This window comes from Hibiscus syriacus, unplaced genomic scaffold, assembly GCF_006381635.1.
Source record: "Hibiscus syriacus cultivar Baekdansim isolate YM2019G1 unplaced genomic scaffold, ASM638163v2 tig00110422_pilon, whole genome shotgun sequence".
Lineage (NCBI taxonomy): Eukaryota > Viridiplantae > Streptophyta > Magnoliopsida > Malvales > Malvaceae > Hibiscus > Hibiscus syriacus.
In genome coordinates this window covers 440,895-451,697 of record NW_024062732.1, presented here as the reverse complement: position 1 = coordinate 451,697, position 10,803 = coordinate 440,895, and the positions used below count along the sequence as shown (strand labels likewise).

Here is a 10,803-nt window from a genome sequence, read left to right as displayed (position 1 = left end):
TTTGGGTTAAATATCTTATTTGAGTTGTTAATTTTTTATTTGTTATGTTTTAGTCCTTTGTTTATTATATTTTAGAAAATAAATGATTTTTATCTAGACCCCTTTTGGTTTGATGTATAGTCATTTTGGTCACCATTTGATTTTTTTAATCATTGTGTTTCAGCTCCTTAATTTCATCCCGCTTTCACTTTGATCCCTAAATCAATTTTATTCCTCCTTTCCTGACTAGTTAGTTCCCGTAATTTCTCATTTATATTTAAACCAAGTTTACATTTATTTCCTTAGGTTACTATTATTTTGATTTAATTATGCTTTAATAGGTTTGCTTAATTTCTGTAACTTATATGTATGTATATTACTAAATATCATGCTATTTCAAAAATATTTTTTCCTGTTTTTAACTTATTATATATATATATATAACACGTTTCATACCCTTGATATAATATATTACATAGGTGTATATACTTTACTATTTCCATAACCTATATTTATTATATATATATATATATATATATATATATATATATATATATATATATATATATATATAATTGATAAAATATCCATTTGCCAATATTTTTTATGTCTATGTATCGAATATTTTCAAGAACATGGTCATGCAATGGGCGTGAAAAGCACCATTTGATAGAAGTAGTGTGATTTGACGACATTCGAACGAAAAGCGAACTTGAAATAAATAGATTCTATTTTTGTGTAATTTTGTAATTTGCAAATTCCACTACGACAACGTATAAGTGATTAGGTACAATTTTTTGGCATTGTGGGGTGCTTATAAGAAAGAAACTCACTTAAAGATCATGCATCAAAATTGACTGATAGAACAACCTCGAAGATTCGAAAGGTGATTCCTTGATCTGAGAAGGTAAAGCAGTGGTAGAGATTTCGCCTACACCTTTCCACTTTTAATCATCAAATTGTGACGCACGAACAACAGGAGCATCAAGCGAGATTGGTCATACACGTTTGAGGGGCATAGTTTTTGAGCTCCAAGATGAAACCTTGACCCACTGCAGACCCAACGACCAAGCAGAAGCATGTCTGTAAAATAGATTATCTTGTAATGTGAAGACTTTTATATCTGATGAAAATTATTCTACGATATGCATCGTTGGAATCAACATTTTTTGCATCACATTTGCATCTTTGCATTTCCACTACATTACATTTATTTAAACATTTTTGCATGCATCATTCATGAAAACATGTAATTAATTCGTGGAGGATTCGATGACAGTGGTCCTAATTACGTGACACAACATTGAGAATGGAATCCAGATTCGAACAATTGAAGGAAGAATTGTAAGAAAATTTACAAAAGATAAATGAGATTGGGAGCTAAATTAGAGCTAGCACAACAGGCACATGGATTGCATCTTACAAAACCATGCCAGCATGATTAACTAGATTGTAGCAATATTCAGGAAAAAGGCAAAGAGCATGATTTTTCATATGTGGAAACCTTTGAACGTGTGATGGTACATGGTTCACAACTAACTATTTCACCTTATAAGCTTCCCAAAAGTCAGAAAGGTGAGAATAAGATACCGATAATTTAAAAGACTGGTGCAAAGATTACCTCAAAGAATGAACGGACAAAGCTCTCGAGATGAAATGGATGCAAGTAGTTAGCCTTGGTTCCCGACTTGGTACTCCCACCTAAATTCAAAATGTCCGATTTTGAAAAATACAATGGAACTAGTTGCCCATCTCATGATGTTTATTCGAAGGATGATAATATACCAACAAGGATTAAATTCTAATCCATTGTTTTCAAGATAATTTGATCGGAACCGTTTCTAAGTGATACAAGCAGCTAAGACGAGCTTAAATTTGCTCGTGGAATGATATGGCCATGCATTTTCAGATCAATACAAGTACATGACAGATATGCCCCCTGATCGAACAACATTGCAAGGTATGGAAATAAATAAGAACGAGAGTTTCCAACAATATGCACATCGATGGAGGGGTGTTGCATCCCAAGTGCATCCACCAATGACTGAAAGAGAATTTATCACTATGTTCATCGATACGCTAAAACCTCCCCATATCAACCATATGCTAGGGGTGCAAAAAAGAAATTCTCTGACGTCGTCATGTGTCGAAAAATGATTGAAAGGGCGATCAAGAATGGTAAACTGAGGAATGCAAGCATCACTGACACCGAGGAAGAAGTTGAAATCAGTATGGTAGGAGTCTATTCAACTGGTTGTAAGGCTTAGCCTTATAGGATGATCCGAGAAAAGAGTCAATTTGATCCAATTCAATGACCTATGAGGAATTATTCCATAATTGATTGAGAAGAATCTTTTGACTCCATATTAGTCTAAGCCAAAAGAGTACCCATATCCTGAGGGCTACGTTGTTAATGCCATATGCTGCTATCACATAGGAAGTTTAGGACATCCTACTGAGAATTGTAGAGCACTGAAGTGCAAGATCTAAAATTTGAATGATTCGGGGTATGGACATTCGAAGAATGATGAGGCATTCTGATGCGAATTAAGAAGAGGTTTTTCATCCTCGTGAAGCTTTTTTGCACTTGCATTAAGAGCATTGTTTTGTTTGAACTCGTTTTTGTTATTCTTTTAATAATTGCTTGAATATTTTGTAATTCATTTGGTGATTGAACTTATGCTGCCTTCTAAGGTTGTGAACAATGAACAAGTTTTAATCTTGTAGTTCTTTAAATACCGATTGAATTATAGATTCTTTTAATTCTTCAAGAATTGTAGATTTCTGACATGTGGCAAATTAGATCTTTTTATCCCTTCCAATTTCAAAAAATAAGATCACTTGATTCTTTACCCGTAATAATTCATAGTCACTACCAAGGGACCAAATTTTGACATTACATTTCTTTGAGACTTTGAAATACTGCCTTTATATTTTTGGAGACACAAAAAGTCATAACCTTACTTTTCGTTAAGACAATAAAATCATACACCCTCATCTTCTGAGACACAAAACTGACATTTTTCTATCAATAAAACCTAAAAGCAATGAGTACAAGATGTTTACTTGCACGAGAATGGTTCTGTATGGGAAACAAGATGGAGCATCTCGAATCAAGTTTCTGAAGATAAGCACAATAAATTAGTGCATGCTTGAAGCAAGGAGAAGAAAAAATAGATTGTTTGAAATAATTTTATCATGCATTAATTACATTGTTTTCATGTGAATATATATTAAACTTTAAAATCTATCACTCTGGGATACCTCTTCTGCAAAGACTTTCATGTATGAAATGATGAACGACCTTCTTTCACTATCCTTTTAAAAAAGAAGAAAATATATATCCCTTGTTGTCCTATTTGAGCCTGAATTTTTTTTCTTCTGATTCAACCATAACCAAGGACCACCCTCCACATTAGGGGGCAAAGGTAATGGAAATTTACTCGCATGAGTGAAAACAATCAATTTATGTCGTTGTGAAATAAAGTGATAAATAATAAGGTACCTTGAGGTGAATCAAATACAATGCGTTCGAAGACCAAATCCAGTCAAAACACAAATAATGTTCCAAATACAAGAAATAAAGAGGATAAGAAGACACTTAAATCAATTGAAGTCTTAATCTCATCAAATAAAGAAGACAAGAAGTAGATGCAAAGAGTCCCTCAAGTCAAATGACGCATTGAGCTTCAAACCATAAGATTGATTGAGTATAACTCATTCAAGTATCTCGAATCAATTTACTAGAAGATCAAAGAGGAAATGAACTATATGGTTCCAAATCAACACTTAAACATTAAAAAGCTTGAAATTTCATCATAAATTTTCTTAGACTTTTCGAATTCAACCTCACAACTTGATAAACTTACAATTTGGTTCGAATCAACTTTCTAACTTAAAATTCCAGCATTTCAACTATAAAAAATCAGCATGAACCCTTCAAATATTACATTCTTGCAATAATTTCCCATATTTTTCAATACTTGTATATTAACCCTTTTACTAACTCAAGGCTCCAAATTGATCTCCAAATCACATATAACACTTCTAATGTCAATTCTAGATCATAGGAAAATTTTCAATATTTTCCCTAATTTTCCCTAATGGTTGAATCTCATTATGGTCTTAAGGCTAACTTTTCATTCAATTCCAAGCATGAATTCAACTTCCTTACTTCAAATTCATGCTATTCTAATCAACACAGCATCAAATTGAACCAAAATCAATCAATCGCCAATACCCTAATTAGGCCAAAACAACACAACACTTTAATTATCACACATGCCTTAGAATTAATCTCAAACATCAAAAACATAATAATATGTCATTAAATCTTCAAACTCTAAAAACCCTACATAAACCCTAACTTTCAACCTCAACACACAAGCATCTTCACTATGAAATATTTATACCAAATGATAGAGAATTTCATGTAGATTAATTTTCTATCTAATAGCTTAATAAAAAAATCAAGTATATAGCTTCAAAAATCAAAAATAAAATCTTACCTCTTCAAGCAATGAAGTTTCAGCCAAAAGAGTTTTGAATCTGAAAAATTGTTGTCTCTGGATTATTCTATTATTAATTCATAATACACATGACATTTAAACTAATTAAATTGAATTTAAAATTCAATTCTTGAGAAATTTCATTTTTACCATTAATGAACCTTAATAATTACCAATTTCATTGCATTATCTTCCATTAAAATATTTCATAGTCAAAGATGTACAAACTTGTCTTTGACTTTCTATTCAGCCATGAAATTTTCAAAAATTATATTTTAGTCACTAAAATTACACTTTTCAACCAAATCTGAAAAATTACGCTGATCTGAGTTAAATTTCTCTGACCTAAAATATGGAAATAATATCTCCAACCATTTTCTAACATCCTTCAAATTTCGTAAAATTCCGTTCGATCTGATTATTCGATTTCAATACCGAACTTTATCGCTTTTATAGTTTTTAACACAAATCTCGTACTGAAAATCTGATTCCAACGAAAATCCTTGTTTTAAACCAAAATGTTATTTAGTGGCTAAAATATATAACTTTTCAAAATTATATTTTTTATCTCTAAACTTTTACAAAATTTATACTTTAGCCTTAAAACTTTTAAAACTTACATTTTAATCACAAACCAAAATTTAGGGTATTACACTTCCTCCCCTTAAATAAAATTCGTCCTCGAATTTTTCATTCCTATTTACATGTACGATGTAAAAAGATAAAGAAATTACTTGTCATGTCTTTATCTCATTCTCATATCGCTTCCTCAACTTTAAGGGTCGGATCTAAATCTATCAACCTAATTCCCCGCCTCTACCAGCAGCTGTTGGCCATGTGGGTACTGCAGCCGAGGGCCTTTGGCTGCTCCGGCAGCATTACCCCCTTCCTCTTCCACCAGCCCTCCTCCGGGTTTAGTTTTGAGCAGGCAGTGCCCAATTCTCCACTTGATCAACCGGTTGAGGAGGCGGCTGAAGATCATCAAGGCGTTTTGATCTCCGAGCTCCACTTCGCAATTCTGGCATCCTCGCCACGTGCAATTCACATGCCACTCGGTTCCCCTCCAAAATCCTTATGACAAAAAGAAGTAACGGGTATCAAATTATAAACAATAAAGGCACAGTCAGAGAGTAAATTATCAAGTTAAGGAAACAAACAATTGCTGCTATATTAATCATCCACTAAGAAGCTGTCTCAAAGAAGATAAACCATAGACAATACCTTTAGCAAATAGTAAAATACCTTTCAACAAGAACTATATTTTTGCCAAACACGAAATATCTATTAAGCAAAAGCAGCTGAAAACATACCAAAATTAACGCAAGTTCATCGCATAATTGATCCCAAAAAAAACACACACACACACGCACCTCATAGATAGTCGAAATCAACTATTTCAGTATAAAACGAAATGATCATCGATAATTTACAATGGTAAAAAAAACAACCTTTGAGCAGAATAAATCTATCAAAAGGTCAATTATCCTCGAAAAAACTTGATTGATCAAGCTCAGATCGTTAACGATATGTTCAGATGATACATTTGTTGGGCTTGATTTTGAAAACCCAGAAACAAAAAACCAAGAATTTAAGAGAAATAAAAAGAAAGAAAAGAAACGCCTTGTTCTTTGTATTACCGGGGATGAAGATATACAGATAATCCAAAATTTAGGGTAACAAAAAGAAAAGAAACACTTTTTTTTTTCTCGAGATGGATTGAATTGAAATTTAAGAGAAGATAGAGAAACAGAAAGCTTATTAGGTGTAGTTTTGGGAGGATCTTTTATGCATCAAACAAAAAGGGAAAATAAAGCCTGAAATCATCTAAAAATTAAAAAGAAAATATTTTTTTTTTCATTTTTTAAAGGTAAATTTCTGTTTTTTAATAAATAAATAAAATAATACTAATACATTTATTATATATTTCCTAATTATTGTAGGGTGTAACTATTTTTTTATAACTGGAAGAAGAAATTAATTTGTAGCATATATTTTATTTTATGTGAATATGAAAAAATGATGAGACAGCAAATGTGGGAACAAAGTAACCAAACAAGCTCTGTTTTGAAAATCGGACCGGACCGGTCGGTTCAACCGGTTTAACCGAGAATCGTTGCTTAATCGGTTCAATCTAAACCGGTTGAACCGTATTAGTGAACCGACCAGAACCGCTGAATCGTTCGAACCGGACCGGTTGAAAACTGAAAAAACCGAGACTTTTGTTTTTTTTTAAAAAAAATTAAACCAAACAACGTCGTTTGTTAAACGAGCCAAGTCGAACTCGAGTATTGCTGAGCTCGACTTGAACTTGAAAACTTTAAAAGTAAGCTCAACTCAACTCAAACTCACAAGCTAAAAATTATCAAGTTCAACTCGAACTCGAAATATAATATTGAAACTTGAACTCAAAAAGTCTTGAACTCAAAAAAAATTTAGAAGCTCGATTGAAGCCTAAAATTCGAGCTTGATTGAAGTGAAAGAATAGTTCACTCAATGCTCACCAAAAGGCTCCATGATTTTGATGCCAAATTACCTCTATTATTTATAGAAGTTAGTTGTGATGCGCTTCTATGTTTCTTAGCAATGTGAGATTGTTTTGTTCTCATATTTTTTTCTCTTTAGACTTTTGGGATGATCTTCTATGTTTCTTAGTCATGTGGGATTGTTTTTAAAAAAATTAAACAAACAATATCATTTTGTTATGATTTTTTTAACCCAAAATTTATTTTTTAATTATAGTTATATAATTATATTTATTATTTAATATGTTTTACCTTAAATATTATGTTGTAGTTAATTTGAATCATTTTGTTTCACTTGATTTTATGGTTTTTAACTTATATATGTTATGATTTGCTTGAATATGACTTGTGATATAAAAAATTATTTTTTATTAAATATTTTTGATATTTTTATTTAATTTTTTGAATAATTATGACGTCGTTCGGTTCTTCCGACCGATTAAACCGATTCAATCGGTTGAACCAGTGAACCAATAACTTGACCAGTTCGCTAACCGGTCCGATTCTGAAAACTATGCCAAAAAGGGTTTTGTGTTTGTGGACTTACAAAGGGTAAAATCCTTTACATTATTATTATTATAATTATGGTTATTTATAACTTTTTTTTCTTTATTTATTTGTTTGTCAATTCTTATTTTTATAATATTATCCATTTTACATGCATAATACATGGACCATGAGATTTTGAATTATTTGTTTATGTTCATGAATTGGACTTGATTTATTTTATGATTTATTGTTTAAATAATAGTATGGTATTAAAAATATTTTTAAATTATTATTACTTTTTATAATTAAAAATATGTCATTTTATTTTGATTAAACTATTTCAATTCAAAATTTTATGTCCAATCAGTGGACTGGTCTAAATACAACAATAACACTAATAATTATTGGAATATGATTATGTGGATGAAAAAATATCATTTGAGAAAATATATTTATACGGAATACAAAATGTCCAAAATATTTGTAAAAATAATCTTACTATTTTTACTTGAAAAATGACTAATTAAATAAATTATTATTTTTTATAGTTAACAATTGGAGAAAAAATATTTGTGAATAAAACAAGTGCTGTAATAAAAAATAATTATTCGACGATTTTAAAATTTTGAAATTTTATATATTAAAAAGGACCAAAATTAATAATTTGAGTACGGAATCTGTAATTTACCCTAATATTACAACAATAATAAACTAAATCAAATTTAAGTTAAGCTCATCATGTCGATAAAAGTTAGAACTAAACTTATTTAATCCGTGATAAAAATCAAATTAAACTAATTAAAAACGAAAAATTAATTTAATTTTCATATTTAGCTTTGAGCTCATTATTCGAGTTTGAAAATTGAATTTCTTCCGTGATAATTTTAGTTTAAAAATACTCGATTAAATCACGAGTTACTCGAATTAAATACCTCATAATACTTTTATTTTGAATATTAAACCTGATTTTCGCGGAACTGGACGTGGCACATCCACACAAACACACACGATCTAATAAACTTCTACATTCATCCAAATTGGTGATCATTTTCCATTCTTCTCACTGAACAACTCGTTTCTCCGCCATGGCTACCGGCAGCAACCCTCTTCAGGATCGAGTAGCCATAGTCACCGGAGCTTCTAGCGGCATCGGTCGAGCAATCGCTCTCCATCTGGCCTCTATCGGGGCAAAACTAGTCCTCAACTATTCCTCTAACAAGCTCCAAGCAGATCTCGTCGCGTCGGATATCAACTCTTCTTTCCCCGACGATGACTACCCCCGAACCTTCACAGTTCAAGCTGATATCTTCCGATCCTGAACAGGTGAAATCCCTCTTCGACATGGCCGAACAACACTTCAATTCACAGCCTTATATATTGGTCAATTCAGCCGGTGTTAGTATTACGCAGAGAACCCCCGTAGCCATAACCTCCGTGGAAGATTTCAATAGAGTTTTGAGGTAATTAACTAATTATGGGAGACTACTTATATTTAATTATAGAAAAACTGCATTTATTTAAATTTTAGATTATAATTTATCCAGCGTAAATACGAGAGGTGCTTTTTTGTGCTCCAAGGAAGCAGCAAATCGGTTGAAACGCGGCGGCGGAGGGCGGATTATATTGATATCATCATCAGCCGTGGCTTCGCTGAGGCCGGGAAGCGCTACATATGTGGCATCGAAGCGGCTATAGATACAATGGTGAAGATATTGGCGAAGGAGCTCAAAGGAACTGGTATTACTGCCAACTGTGTATCGCCGGGACCGATTGCTACGGATATGTTCTTCGCGGGTAGGACTAAGGAAATGGTGCAGAAAGCAATCGACGAGTGCCCACTCCGTCGTCTCGGCCAAAGCGAAGATGTTGTGCCGCTTGTTGGATTCTTGGCCACCGATGCTAGTGAGTGGGTTAATGGTCAAGTCATTCGTGTTAATGGCGGCTATGTTTGATGATCTTTTAAGTTAATTGCATAGTAAATTATGTATTTTTTTTGGTAAAAGTAGATTATGATATTTGAGCTCAACGTTTTAATGTGTAGTTTTTCTTTCTTCTTAACTCAAAATAAAACTTATTGAGTGCTTTATAGGGATTTTTTTAAAATTTTTATGGCTCAAACGGGCATGACGGGTGATGTAGGGAACCCGGTTATTATATATATATATATATATATATATTAAGATTTTTTATTTTTATATTATTAAAATATATTATTTAATTATTAAAAAATATAAAAATATTATAAACTATATTAATTTAATGGTTTAAATATAATAAATAATTATTGTCCGCTATTTGTGAGTACTAAATATGGATGTGGAATTATGTGCAAGTATACACAATCGAACAAGTAATACAGTGATAAGTGAATATCGTCTCTACAGGGATTGGAGGAAATTGACAAATTCGATCAAAACACTTTACTTTGTCACCTAAGTAAAGTTAGTGATGGTATGTACAAAAGATAATGTTGTGACAAGATGAAATGGATGTTGTGGAAATGAGATGGTGGTAATATGGTAGCAAATTGATATGTCGTGGCAAAGTGGATGAAAATACTTTGGAAAATTAAATTGTATTGAGTGCAAACAAATGGAAATGTAAAGGCAAAATAAAATGTAAATATAGGATTTGATTTATAGGACTTTAACTTCCTCACAAGACAAGCTACTACGGGAATGAGTGATATGAGTCACTAAGGAAAATTTAAGTCCACTTCTCAGAATGGTTTTACTTCTATGCCTTATCTGTCCGACAGAGTCTACTAGGGTGCCCTATGCTATCTCTAATAAGGGGCTCGACAAAGTGAAGATGCCTTGGCAAAATCGGTTGGCATAAACCCCTGCAGTGATCCTATTGGTCCAGATAACATGATATGTCTCAGCAATACCTTTTTGCGGTAGCATTAACATCTAACCTATCGCTCATGCACAACTCCTTTTATTCGAATGAAATCCTAGCCTTATCTCTAAGGTGGATTAGGTCTAGTTACTATCTAGAACCCATTGCTTATGTGGTTCCTCCCTAGTTTCTCTCGAACACTAAGGATGTACTACCTAGACATTCTCTCGAACACTAAGTAATCTCTTAAGGAATGGCTACTCTCATAGCTTCTACAATCTTAAGGCACTAAGATCCATAAACAAACCAGATAATAACATAAAAAAACAACCATTCATTAAAGCAAAACCTAAATATCCAAAATAAACTCCCACCAAATAGGATTAGTTCATTGTGGGTTCGAAATAAGCTAGCAGAAAGTAAGTTAATCCGTTCTTTACAACCTAAATGATAAAATATGAAAG

At 32.2% G+C, this 10,803-nt stretch overlaps 1 long non-coding RNA gene and 1 pseudogene across 1 annotated transcript; one reads left to right on the top strand and one right to left on the bottom strand.

The window, feature by feature from the left end:
• Positions 1-5,404: 5,404 nt before the first annotated feature.
• On the bottom strand, positions 5,405-5,967 carry LOC120124613. The gene is made up of 2 exons (XR_005516287.1): positions 5,858-5,967; positions 5,405-5,558 (listed from the first exon to the last, which is right to left on the bottom strand). It is a non-coding gene; the product is annotated as an uncharacterized LOC120124613 (long non-coding RNA).
• Positions 5,968-8,538: 2,571 nt separating this feature from the next.
• Positions 8,539-9,482, top strand: LOC120124621 (annotated as a pseudogene).
• Positions 9,483-10,803: the final 1,321 nt, after the last annotated feature.